Source organism: Manihot esculenta, chromosome 11, assembly GCF_001659605.2.
Source record: "Manihot esculenta cultivar AM560-2 chromosome 11, M.esculenta_v8, whole genome shotgun sequence".
In the NCBI taxonomy this organism is placed as follows: domain Eukaryota; kingdom Viridiplantae; phylum Streptophyta; class Magnoliopsida; order Malpighiales; family Euphorbiaceae; genus Manihot; species Manihot esculenta.
The window spans coordinates 21,791,796-21,806,359 of record NC_035171.2 but is presented as its reverse complement, the minus strand read 5'-3'; positions in this window follow the sequence as shown (position 1 = coordinate 21,806,359).

Below are 14,564 nucleotides of genomic sequence, written 5' to 3'. Positions count from 1 at the left end.
CACAAGAGCAATATATAATAAAAGTTTTAGAGCGATTTAATATGCAAGACTATAAACCTATAGATACTCCCATTACCAAAGGTGAAGCATTAACCCAAAGGTTATGTACTAAGACTCCAGAAGAAAGAGCTCAAATGAAAAATGTTCCATATTTCAATGCAGTTGAGAGTCTAATATATGTTGTGATGTGTACTAGACCTGATATTTGTTATGTAGTAGGCATGGTGAGTAGATATACTCTAACCTTGGACTAGCACATTGGAAAGCGATAAAAAATATATTAAGGTATCTGAAAGGCACATCAGACCTTTCATTATCTTATTAAAGAGATAACCTGTAGTTGAAAGATTATACAGATGCAAATTGGGCAGGAGATTTAGATGAACGTAAATCTACCTTAGGCTATACTTTCTTATTAAACAATGGTGCAATATCATAGAGTAGTAAGAAATAATATTGTATAGCGCTGTCAATGATGGAAGCCGAGTTTGTAGCATTCTCAGCTGCATACAAGAAACTGTTTGGTTGAAGCAATTTCTAAATCACTTGAGAGTTTTAAAAGGTGCTATACAGCCACTGATAATCTATTGTGATAGTCAGGCAGCAATAGCTTTTACAAAGTTGACAGAGCATATTTTAGGCCATATTATCATGATCTTAATGATGTTTATTTGCACCTTTTCTACCTAATTTGGTGGTTTTGTTCATGTTTTGCAGAAACTAGGTGTGAAAAGACAATCTGGAGAAAATACTCTTAAAACTGCCAAAAAGTGTCAAATATGAAAAGTTCCAGAAAAGGAAAGTTTTCATATATGGAAAGTGCCAAATAAGGAAAGAGTTAGAAAGCACAGTTAGCAAACTGTTCGAAATTTGAACTGCAGAATCTTTCCTGCCTTATTTAGAACATGTGCCAAGAAAGGAAAGTTTTCAAATAAGGCAAGTTTTCAGAAAAGGAAAGTCTTCAAATGAGGAAAGTGCAGAAGCAAAAGTAAATAAGGAAAGCTCAGTCAGAAGATTATTTGAAATTCGAATCGCAGATCTCTCTTTTTCCTTGTTCAAAGATGTGCACACACTGCAGCAATCATATCTTCCAATTTAGGCAGCAAGATCTCATGAAGGCACACTTGCCTCTCCTGCGTTCAACGTTCAAAATTCAAACGAAGGCTCCACCTAAAAAGGAAAGATTAGACAGATGCACTTTCCCTTCTGCATTCAATGATCGCGTGCCAACTTCCTTCTGCAGCATGATCCGCGCACCACTCTCTATTCAGGAAGGAGATCTCAATGCACTTGGCCTTTATTTAGTCCAGATTCAAGATTCAAAAGAAGCTCCACCTAAATAGGAAATCTGGACAACTCGTACTTCCTATTCAGAAGCATCTGCGCGCCTGCCTCTTCTGCAGAGCACCATCCGCGCGCCTCCTTCCTATTCAATGCCATCCGCGCGCACACCTCTCTCCTGAAGGTCAAGCCGCGCCATCTTCCTCTATTGGCAGCCTTGAATCACTCTTCCTTCCTTTTCAAGCACAAGCCTTGCAGTCCGATTATTTCCTCTTCTGCAACAACTTGGGCAACAAGTTGAGCATGGGCAGCATTATGGGCAGCCTCTACACTAATTAGGAAGCAAGGAAGACCTAAGGCAGTACCTAATCTCTATAAAAAGGTACTCTCATTGACAGCCAGGAATTTTTTAGACTCTCAGAGACTCTTCTCCTTCTTCCATCCGGATCAAGCCAGACCGCCGCGCCTCCACCTCCTTCAGCTTCTTCTTCTCTTCTTCTACCTTTCTTTTTGGTTATTTTGTTTCAGCCATGAGTGGCTGAAACCTTTTTATTCTAGTTGAAGAATAAGTGAAGCTTTAGTTGTATTGTGGATTGAGAGACTTGGACTACATTGTTAATATTTTGTTATTCAGTATTCTTGCGATTTCATGCTTTGAGGCATTATTGCTTTGTTATTTAAGATCTACATTGATTCTTTGATGCAAAGTAATATATTGTTAGTTTGAATGATTTTTAGTCCGTAATTGCTTGAATTGTTCAAACAGAAGAACACTTGGTGTACAACCAAGGAAATTGCATGATCTAGTGTTGTCTCCATACATTTGGGTAACTAGAATTGGTTCTCTCTATTTCTTAATGCGATTGACTGTTGTAAAAGGCCTAAGACTCAAAGACGTTCTTTGACAACTTGTTAATTAGTAATTAATTGGAGGACTTTCCCTAATTGATTTAATCTTAAGGAGAGATAATGGAGGTGAGAAGCTTCTTCAATCTCCATGGCCAATTTATTGAATCAAACAAAGGAACATATGAGTCAATGATCAATCCCATCAACTAAAGTGAATCTGAATCTTCAACTAGAGCTCTCACCATTATTGTTTCATTCTTAATTTACCATCTGCTTTCTTTTTAATTGCTCTTTTTAGTAGTATAATCAAATCAATCTCAAAACCCCCATTTTTACTTTACATGCACTTGCACTTTATTTTATTTGGTCCTAACAAGAGAGGTAAGTAAGTGTCAATTCCCTGTGGATACGATCCTTTCACTACTGTCTACAGTTTTAATATTGTTGGTAGTTAAAAAGGTTATTTTTGACCGGTCTCGACAACCGCACTGTCAAAATTGACACCGTTGCCGGGGATTTGATCTAATTTGTTTATTTTTCTTGTATGACCAGATCTGGACGCGAGGAAATCCTACCTTACGATCCGGAAATTGAACGTACCATCAGGAGACTAGGGAAGCAAGCCATTCGGCCTAAAGAAGCTTCCGGTACAAAACCTTCATCTGAAACCCTCCCCATCACAGATCCACCATCGAAAATGGCTGAAAACGTGGCACCACCTGCTGCCAATGCATGCTGTCCGTGAGGGAATACTTCAAGAAAATCCACCCGTGAGGGCCCCAGAGCCAAGAGAGAGGACCATGAGAGAATGGGCAACCCCAATAGGTGATCAAGCACCTTTGTGCATCAACTATCTGCCTTTGACTGTTCCTTTTGAGCTTAAAACAGGTTTGATTCATCTTCTCCCTAAATTTAGAGGATTAGAAAATGAAAACCCACACAAGCACTCGAAGGAATTCACTATTGTTTGTTCATCCATGAGACCTCAAGGTATTTCTGAAGATCATGTTAGACTAAGAGCTTTTCCTTTCTCTCTTGATGACTATGCTAAAGATTGATTATTCTATTTGCCACCTGGATCTATAACTTCTTGGGATGATATGGTCCAAACTTTTTTGAACAAATATTTCCCAACATCTAAGTCAATTGGCATAATAAGAGAAATCACTAGCATAAGACAGAAACCAATTGAGGATTTATATGACTATTGGGAAAGGTTTGAAAGACTATGTACAGGTTGTCCACAACATGCTATGTTAGATAGGTCCCTCATACAATTCTTCTATGGAGGATTGTCGTCATCAGAAAGGAGATTTATTGATGTAGCTTGTGGAGGATCCATTACAGACAAGACGCCTAGGGAGATGAGGGAGCTGATCTCCACTCTTGTAGCCTCATCTAGGCAATATGGAGAAGAAAAGCAAACGCAAAGAGGATTACATGAGGTAAGTACATCCGATGTAGACTCTCGAATTTCTAAACTGACTTCTCTTATGGAAAAGTTTGCTCTTAGCCAAACTCAGCTAGCTCAACAGCCTCAGCAACCTCGGCCATGTGGTATATGTGCCTATGTGGGACACCCAACTGATCAATGTCCTACACTTCAAGAAGAGGACCAGCACGTTAATGCAATTGGGGGATATAACAACTAGGTAAGACGTGATCCCTATTCTAACACATATAATCCAGGTTGGAGAGACCACCCCAATCTCAGCTATGCCAAGACAAACAATCAGACCTACTAGAGGAATCAAGCCCAACCAGCACCTCCAAGTTCAGACCCTGCCATTGGTGAGTTGGCAAAGATGATGCAAATGATACAACAGCAGATTGGAGAATTGACATCCACAATAGGCAGAGTTGTAACTCAAGGTAAGTTACCTTCTCAAACAAAGGACAACCCCAGGGAGAATGTTAATGCCATTACGTTGAGAAGTGGGAAAGAGCTTCAAGATGCCAAGATTGATGAACCAGAAACCATTCATGTGCAAGAGCCAGAGGTTTCAGCTGAAACCATTCCTGCGCCACCTCCACCTGAGCCAGCCGGCCGACCTCCATTGCAAACTGAAACACCTTCTGCGCAAAAAGATGATCACCAGGTACGTTTTCAGATTTCACCACCTTTTCCAAAGAGATTTGAAAAAGCACAGAAAGAAAAAGAAGAAAGGGAGATCCTTGACACCTTCAGGAAGGTACAGATCAACATACCTCTGCTAGATGCTGTTAAGCAAATTCCCAGGTACGCAAAATTTCTGAAAGAACTATGTACCAACAGAAGGAAGCTTGCAGAGAGGGAAAAGGTAAGTGTAGGTGAGGTTGTTACTGCTGTCATTAAAAGAGAACTCCCAACCAAATGTAAAGACAAAGGCATGTTTGCAATTTCTTGTAAAATAGGGAATGTTGGGATTAAGAAGGTTATGTGTGATCTTGGTGCATCCATAAATGTTATGCCCCTTTCCATTTACAATTCTTTGAATGCAGATACACTGAAAGACACTAGAGTTGTGATTCAACTAGCTGACAGATCTGTAGTATACCCAAAAGGAGTGCTCGAAGATGTTCTAGTGCAAGTGGATGAGCTTGTCTTTCCTGAGGATTTTTATGTGATTGATACTAAGGAAGACCACTGTGGTTTCAAAGAAAACTGGAATCACCATTGTGCCAAACGCTGAAGGAGAACTTGTTCCGACTAGAGTTCAGAATGGATGGAGAGTTTGCATGGATTACAGAAAGCTAAATGCAACTACAAGGAAAGATCATTTTCCTTTGCCTTTCATTGATCAGATGCTCGAGAGACTCGCAGGTAAATCCCACTACTGTTGTCTTGATGGTTATTTAGGTTTTTACCAGATTTCAGTGGCCCCAAAAGATCAAGAGAAGACGACATTCACCTGCCCTTTTGGCACTTTTGCCTTCAGAAGAATGCCATTTGGACTTTGCAATGCTCCAGCCACTTTTCAGCGATGTATGATGAGCATATTTTCTGATTATGTTGAAAAAATCATTGAGATATTTATGGATGATTTTACAGTTTATGGCAACTCTTTTGAAGAATGCCTTGCTAATCTGGAAAAGATCCTACAGAGGTACATTGAATCAAACCTTGTTCTGAATTATGAAAAATGTCACTTTATGGTGAACCAAGGGTTGATATTAGGCCATGTTGTCTCAGTTAAAGGCATTGAAGTGGACAAAGCAAAGGTGGACACCATCAAAGATCTGCCTTACCCCACAAATGTTAAAGAGATTCGCTCTTTCCTTGGCCATGCAAGGTTCTATAGGAGATTTATAAAAGATTTCTCTAAAATCACATTGCCATTATGCAGATTGCTCCAACAAGATGTATCTTTTGATGATGCAGATTGTAAGAAAGCTTTTGACTTGATAAAAGAACTGCTTATGACTGCTCCAATTATTCGGGCTCCTGACTGGAACTTGCCCTTTGAGATCATGTGTGATGCAAGCAATTACGCTGTGGGGGCAGTCTTGGGGCAACGTGTGGGGAACTCACCCCATGTGATCCAATACGCATCTCGCACACTGGATGCTGCCCAAAGCAACTACTCAACAACAGAAAAAGAGTTCTTAGCTGTTGTGTTCGCCTTAGAGAAGTTCAGACCATATCTCTTGGGAACTAAGGTCACCATCTATTCTGACCATGCTGCCTTGCGATATCTGCTCAAGAAAAAGAAATCCAAACCAAGACTCATTCGGTGGATTTTATTATTGCAAGAGTTTGATCTTGAGATCCGTGACAAGAAAGGGAAAGAGGATCTAGTGGCCGACCACCTCAGCCGATTTCCCTCTAGCTCTGTGCCATGTCCAGTCAAAGAAGACTTTCCAGACGAACACCTGTTCGTCGCTCACTCTGAATAGGCTCATCGCACCATGCCAACCACACCAAAGGGAAGTACTCAGTTTCTTTGTTCTTTTATGTTTCTTATACATTGAGGATAATGCATGAATTAGGTGTGGGGGTACGACATTTTAAATTTTTGCTTTAGACACATTTTTCCCTTTCAGTTTGCATTTTCCTTTCAGTTTTTCCCTTTCAGGTTGCGTTTTCCTTTCAATAACACACACAACCACAATCTTCTTCTTTTTGATTTGCTTTACTCAAACTGATGAGCTATGTTGGATGAACTTTCTTTCCATGACCCCATTGATGTGATGACTCTTTAAACCTAGGTTGAATTAATTGCAATGAGATATATTCATGCTTGGGAATTGCCTTTTGAATTGAATCTTTGAGCTTGCCATGGTGAAAAATATATTGATGACACTCATTAGAGAGAATAAATTGAGAATTCTGTGAATGAACTTAACATGACTTGTTATAGCAATTGGTGTTGATTTGCCCAAATCATTGAGAAAAAGAAATTCAGAAAAGGCCTAGACTTCATGAGCACAAATTGAAAACTGTTCCAATGGTCAAAAGACTATAAACAGAGCTAGTAGCCACTTGGACAGGTGACCAACTGAGTAACTGGGGTGGGTATCACAAATATGTACCTTCACATAAAAAGGTTGGTGACTTTTTCAAGCAAGTTTAAAGTGCAAAAAGGCTGAATAAAGTACTTCAAGGTAAGGGCAAGTCACTCTGAAAGCTAGAATATGTCTTAATTGAACAAGAACTTGTGCATGTATGATCTCTCTCTTGAGTAAAACCGATCTTAGCCATGGTAAGTAAAGGGAGACAAGGAAAGAGGTAAGTAACCTTGATGCATATATTCTTCATTGCAATGATTCAAAATAGGGGTCTAGAGCAAGAGCTTAAGTGGACATAAAGGATCAAAGCAAAGAGAGCTTGTTTAACTGTGTTTGTTTGCTTGAGGACAAGCAAAAGGTTAGGTGTGGGGGTATTTGACAAAACATATTTTAGGCCATATTATCATGATCTTAATGATGTTTATTTGCACCTTTTCTACCTAATTTGGTGGTTTTGTTCATATTTTGCAGAAACTAGGTGTGAAAAGACAATCTGGAGAAAATGCTCTTAAAACTGCCAAAAAGTGCCAAATATGGAAAGTTCCAGAAAAGGAAAGTTTTCATATATGGAAAGTGCCAAATAAGGAAAGAGTCAGAAAGCACAGTTAGCATACTGTCCGAAATTTGAACTGCATAATCTTTCCTGCCTTATTTAGAACATGTGCCAAGAAAGGAAAGTTTTCAAATAAGGCAAGTTTTCAGAAAAGGAAAGTCTTGAAATGAGGAAAGTGCAGAAGCAAAAGTAAATAAGGAAAGCTCAATCAGAAGATTATTTGAAATTCGAATCGCAGATCTCTCTTTCCTTGTTCAAAGATGTGCACACACTGCAACAGTCATATCTTCCAATTTAGGTAGCAAGATCTCATGAAGGCACACTTGCCTCTCCTGCGTTCAACGTTCAAAATTCAAACTAAGGCTCCACCTAAAAAGGAAAGATTGGATAGATGCACTTTCCCTTCTGCATTCAATGACCGCGCGCCAACTTCCTTCTGCAGCATGATCCGCGCACCACTCTCTATTCAGGAAGGAGATCTCAATGCACTTGGCCTTTATTTAGTCCAGATTCAAGATTCAAAAGAAGCTCCACCTAAATAGGAAATCTGGACAACTCGTATTTCCTATTCAGAAGCATTTGCGTGCCTGCCTCTTCTGCAGAGCACCATCCGCACGCCTCCTTCCTATTTAATGCCATCCGCGCGCACACCTCTCTCCTAAAGGTCAAGCCGCGCCATCTTCCTCTATTGGCAGCCTTGAATCACTCTTCCTTCCTTTTCAAGCACAAGCCTTGCAGTCCGATTCTTTCCTCTTCTGCAACAACTTGGGCAACAAGTTGAGCATGGGCAGCATTATGGGCAGCCTCTACCCTAATTAGGAAGCAAGGAAGACCTAAGGCAGCACCTAATCTCTATAAAAAGGTACTCTCATTGATAGCCAGGAATTTTTTAGACTCTCAGAGACTCTTCTCCTTCTTCCATCTGGATCAAGCCAGACCGCCGCGCCTCCACCTCCTTCGGCTTCTTCTTCTCTTCTTCTACCTTTCTTTTTGGTTATTTTGTTTCAGCCATGAGTGGCTGAAACCTTTTTATTCTAGTTGAAGAATAAGTGAAACTTTAGTTGTATTGTGGATTGAGAGACTTGGACTACATTGTTAATCTTTTGTTATTCAGTATTCTTGTGATTTCATGCTTTGAGGCATTATTGCTTTGTTATTTAAGATCTACATTGATTCTTTGATGCAAAGTAATATATTGTTAGTTTGAATGATTTTTAGTCCGTAATTGCTTGAATTGTTCAAACAGAAGAACACTTGGTGCACAACCAAGGAAATTGCATGATCTAGTGTTGTCTCCATACATTTGGATAACTAGAATTGGTTCTCTCTATTTCTTAATGCTATTGACTGTTGTAAAAGGCCTAAGGCTCAAAGACGTTCTTTGACAACTTGTTAATTAGTAATTAATTGGAGGACTTTCCCTAATTGATTTAATCTTAAGGAGAGATAATGGAGGTGAGAAGCTTCTTCAATCTCCATGGCCAATTTATTGAATCAAACAAAGGAACATATGAGTCAATGATCAATCCCATGAACTAAAGTGAATCTGAATCTTCAACTAGAGCTTTCACTATTATTGTTTCATTCTTAATTTACCATCTGCTTTCTTTTTAATTGCTCTTTTTATTAGTATAATCAAATCAATCTCAAAATCCCCATTTTTACTTTACATGCACTGTAATACCCGGCTAGACTCCGGTATCGGAATCCCTACCGTCCGGTGGGACCTCGGATGTCGGAAACCTCTAGAAGGGTAAAACCATGATTTTATGAAATGTTTTCATGTATTTCATGTTTTTAAATAAGAATTAAATGAGTTTTTGCATGAAAAATCTTTGGAGGAAAACCCAGGTTCGGCCGCCGAACTTTGAGGTTCGGCCGCCGAACATGCATGCTTTCGGAGGGACTTTAGGCGCCCGAAAGTTTTGAGTGAGGGAAATGCAGGTTCGGCCGCCGAACTCCAAGTTCGGCCGCCGAACCTTGCATGCATGCGGAGGCACCTTCGGCCCCCGAACGTGGCCTGGCCAGTCACTATAAAAGGGACCCTTAGCCGAAATGGGCGAGGTTTTCTCCCATTTTCGGCCACAACAAGCTTCCGATCTCCCTCTCCTCAAATCTTGTGTTCTTTCACTAGATCTCCTCCATCTTTCTTGAGTTTTAAACCCACATTGCAAGTTTTAAGCTTTAAAGGCAAGTTTTGGAGCTTTGGAAACTCAGGAGCTCTCGTGCTTGGATCTCCGAGTTGAGTCGTCTCTTTCTCGATCTTCAAGAGGTAAGAGCCGATCTTAAGCTCAATGTATGTTTTAAATGAGTTTCATGAAGTTTTAAGGGGTAGAGAAGCATGTTAGAGTTAGTTGAGCATATGTTAGGTTTATGTGATTTTTTGAACAATGTGGCTTGCTTGATGTGTGTTTGAAGTGTTGTAGATGGGGTATGTGTTTGTTTGAGGCCCCTAGGACTGGTATGATGTGTATGCATGAGTAGAATCAAGTTTATGCAGGTTTTGAGATGTTTTGGAGGCTGTGGACACAAGGGAGCCAAGTTTCTGCCCTTCGGCAGAAACTCAGGTTCGGCCGCCGAAAGTGACTTTCGGCCGCCGAACCCCCTTGTGGAGGCAGTTTCGGCTGCCGAAGCCTGCCCCCGAAACTCAAGGTTCGTCTCTGTCTGGGAGGTTCGGCCGCCGAAAGTGCCGCCGAACCTGCATGACTTTCGGCTGCAGAGGGACTTTCGGCCGCCGAACCTGCCGCCGAAAGTGCCCTGTTCAGCCATTTCTTGCATGTTTTCATGTGATGTTTTCAGGATGTTTTAGGGGGTTTTTGGGGAGCTTTTCAGAGTCACGTCCATGTATGTTTGGTGCCTCATTTGAGTCCACCTGTGTAGGTTCGGACCCGAGGAACCGAGACCCCCGGTTGTGAGATAGTTGTTCAGAGTTCGTTGTCAAGCTTCAGGTACCAGGTGAGTGGAACAACCTCTTAAGCTTTAAAGTGAATGAATAAATAAATAAATGAATGAATCATAAAGCATTGCCCATGCATCATTATGCCATGCAATATTAGGTTGCTTGCATTAGAATGCACGAATATGTTGCATTGCATAATTTGTTGTTGATGTGGATGAACATTGAATGATCCATTAGCCCTCGTATGACATGATAGCCTATGTGAGTCCAGGTGTGCCTGCTACGGCTCTACGCCCCTGGCACTATGATTGATGATGGAAGTCCGGGTGTGCCTGCTACGGCTCTACGCCCCCGGCATGTATAAATAAGAAGGATAGGGGCTTAATGGTGACAAGTTCATCCTTGTTGTGAAATGTTTGTGTTATGACGCATACATGAAAGCATGAATAAGATAAAGAAAGAAAATAAAAGTTATTTGATAATAAATAAAATGAATAATAATGTACCTAAAAATGGAGGAATTAAAACAAATGTTTTTAGTTTCTGCTCACTGGGCTTTTAGCTCACCCCACTCCCCTTATCCCCAAAGTTGCAGGTACAGGAGAGATCAAGAAGTCGGCTAGAGTGAAGTCAAGTTATATGTATGTAATAGCTAGAGTATGTGGACATGACATGTGATAAGAATGTAATGTAAAGTTTGAACAGCTATGTTATGTAACTATGTTATTGAGGATAGAGTTGTGCTTGACCATAGTATGTGTTAATCCCTTGGTATGTACATGATCTTTTTTTTATGATGTATATGTGAACCAACTCAACACAGATTATATATTGCCATTGAGGCTTTGATGAAATCCCACAGAGGGACTAATGTTTATGTATATGATGAATACAGTGCATGCACAGGTTGAGTTTGGTGTATGAAGGAAAAGAAAAGTTTTTATTCTTATGTATGTTTGTTGATCATGTATGGGATTAAACAGGTACACAGGATGTATGTAGGCTTGCTACGGGTCCCGGCGGCCTTAAGCCGATCTGGATCCTAGCGCCGGTAACGGGTCGGATTTCCGGGTCGTTACAGAGTGGTATCAGAGCCCTAGGTTCATATGGTCGGACCTAGAGTGTCGGGCTCATAGATGTTATAGAAGGTCAAGCACAATAGGCAAAAATCATGTCCACTAGGATAGGATGTAGAGTCCTATCTTGCTATGATTGTATGATATGCCATGATGATATGCTATGTGTGTAATGTAGCTGTGAGGTTCATGCTTGCCGACATGAACCAGTTAATGCTGATGTTTATGTGATGTTTACTGTTTCTCAGAAAACAGGACGAGAGGAACCCGTCGATCTGCACGATTGACTGGAATACCACCTCAGGACGAGGGCACTGATGCCCGTCCTTCAGCTTTGCCTAGGGCAATGTCCAGTAGGTCCAACGGAGACAGAGTAGCTAGAGACCCTAGAAGGTCTTTGGATCTGGGTAGAAGCAGATCAGTAAGGGGAACAGTGCAGGGAGGAATGTCTGAGGATATGGAGGTAGATCAGAGGAGGGATGGCAGTCTTGGTGTGAGCATGCCGGAAGAGGGCATGGGAGAATCAGAAGGAGGCACTCAGGCCTCGAGTTATGTCCAGCCACATCACTACCCACCCTATTCACACCATCCAGGGTATTCGATGGGAGGTACATCGGATTACCCCAGTTTTAGCCCTTATCCTCCACATATGCCATACCCACCTTACTACCCACCATACTCTCAGTACCCCATGTACCCACCTCCACCTCCCTTTACCAGTACAGCAAACCCTACCCCAGGGGATGTTGTACCTCCACCACCACCAGTATCTACTGTCCCGGAAACACAAGTACCCAAACCTACCTCATCTGGAGGGAGCAAGGTCAAGATGACCGATTATATGAAGCTGGGTGCTCCCCAGTTTGAGACTGGTGATGATCCGTTCGTGTATTTGGAGCGGGTCAAGGCAATTACAGATGAGATAGGGGCTGATGACAGTAGAGCCATTCAGATGGCCGGGTTCACGTTTAAGTGCAAGAAGGCACGGGAGTGGTTCAAGAACTATGTGAACCCGAGAGTGGACAACATGAATTGGGAAGAGTTTGCAAACGAGTTTGCAGGATGGGCTTTCCCTGATAGTTCAAGGGAATTGAAGATGATAGAATTCGAGCAGTTGAGGCAAACTGATGACATGAGTGTAGACGAGTACACAGACAGGTTCCTGGAGTTGTTGCCATATGCTGGGCTGAATTTGGACACAGATCAAAAGAAGTCAAGGAGATATATTATGAGGCTGCACTCCAGGTATTCCTCTTTGGTACAGTCAGCAGAGAGAGAGAGTTTCCATGCCATAGTGGATATGGCTAGGAGAATGGAGGCTAGTGCTATCGTTGAGGGGAAGGTAAAACAGTCAGTGGCACAGTCTTCTGGTTCCAAGACCCCAGGTGGGGAAAGGGTAGACTCTTCTTCTCTAAGTGCAGCAGTTGCAGGCAGTAAGAAGTGGGACAGAGGCCACAGAAAATCTAAGAAGAATAAGTTCTGGAGCAAGATCAAGTCAGGTCTGGGTTTAGGCAGTGGCTCAAGCTCTGGCGCAGAGATTACAGCATGTATGAGATGTGGGAGACCACACAAGGGAGTATGTCTGGCAGGGACAAACACATGTTTCAGATGCGGACAGGCGGGTCATTTGGCTCGAGACTGTCCTAGAGGAGCCTTTACAGCACCGTCTCAGCAGACAACCTCCGGCAGTGTGGTGCAGCCAGTAGCTCCAGCCGCAACACAGGCCAGTGGCAGAGGCAGAGGGAGAGGGTCAGCCTCTTCATCAGCAGGATACAGAGGTGAAGGTCCATCAGCTCCGGCACGGATCTTCACTATGACTCAGCAGGAGGCCAACACATCCAACACCGTGGTGGCAGGTAATCTCATCATTGGGTGTTCTGATGTGTATGCCTTAATGGACCCGGGTGCATCTCATTCTTTTGTTGCTCCGAGAGTCGTGGAGAGGGTAGGATTGATGGTCTCTGGGTTAGAGTGTCCCCTATGGGTCAGTGGACCCAAGTGTGACCCGTCAGTGGCAGAGGCAGTCTGCCAATGTAGTCCAGTTTTCATAGAGGGAAGATGCCTTTCCGCCGACCTTGTGGTTCTAGATTTGACAGATTTTGACGTCATTCTAGGGATGGATTGGTTATCGACCCATGGTGCTACCTTGGACTGTAGAGACAAGGTAGTCAGATTCAGAGATCAGGATGGGTCAGAGGTCGTCTTCAGAGGAGACAAGAGGGGTACACCTAGAGGTCTGATCTCAGCTCTTCAGGCTCGTAGGTTGCTTAGGAGGGGATGTCAGGGGTTTCTAGCTCATGTGAGGGAGTTAGATAGTCATGTCAGAGAGCCCGCCTCAGTGCCTGTGGTGAGTGAGTTCTTAGATGTTTTCCCAGACGAGCTTCCAGGACTACCACCTGCAAGGGAGATAGAGTTTGAAATAGAGCTGATGCCTGGAACTAGGCCTATCTCTATCCCTCCCTACAGGATGGCGCCAGCAGAGTTGAAAGAGCTAAAGGAACAGTTGCAAGAACTGGTGGACAAGGGTTTCATCCGACCGAGTACCTCACCTTGGGGTGCTCCAGTGCTCTTTGTAAAGAAAAAGGATGGATCCCTTAGGCTTTGTATCGACTACAGACAGTTGAACAAAGCCACCATCAAGAACAAGTACCCTTTGCCGAGGATCGACGATCTATTCGACCAGCTAGCAGGAGCAGGTTGTTTCTCCAAAATAGATCTGAGATCAGGGTACCATCAGTTGAGGATAAGGAATGAAGATGTACCGAAGACAGCTTTCAGGACCAGGTATGGGCACTATGAGTTCCTTGTGATGCCGTTTGGGTTGACCAACGCCCCTGCAGCATTCATGGACCTCATGAACAGAGTATTCAGTCAGTATCTGGATCACTTCGTTATTGTCTTCATAGATGATATCTTAGTGTATTCCAGAAATGCAGAGGAGCATGCCCATCACCTGAGGATAGTTTTGCAGACCTTGAGAGAGCATGGCTTGTATGCCAAGTTCTCCAAGTGTGAGTTTTGGCTTAGGAGCATTTCATTCTTGGGGCACATTGTGTCAGAACAGGGTATTGAAGTAGACCCCAAGAAAGTAGAGGCTGTAGCTAACTGGCCTAGACCCACCACAGTGACCGAGATCAAGAGTTTTCTGGGTTTAGCAGGTTACTACAGGAGGTTCGTTCAGGACTTCTCAAAGATTGCTGCTCCTATGACCAAATTGACAAAGAAGAATCAGAAGTTTATATGGACCGATCAGTGTGAGGAAAGCTTTGAGGAGCTTAAGAGGAGGTTGACTTCAGCACCGGTGTTAGCTCTGCCAAAAGGTGATGATGACTTCTCAGTATATTGTGATGCGTCCCGTGTGGGACTGGGTTGTGTGCTAATGCAAAATGAGAGGGTGATCGCTTATGCTTCTAGGCAG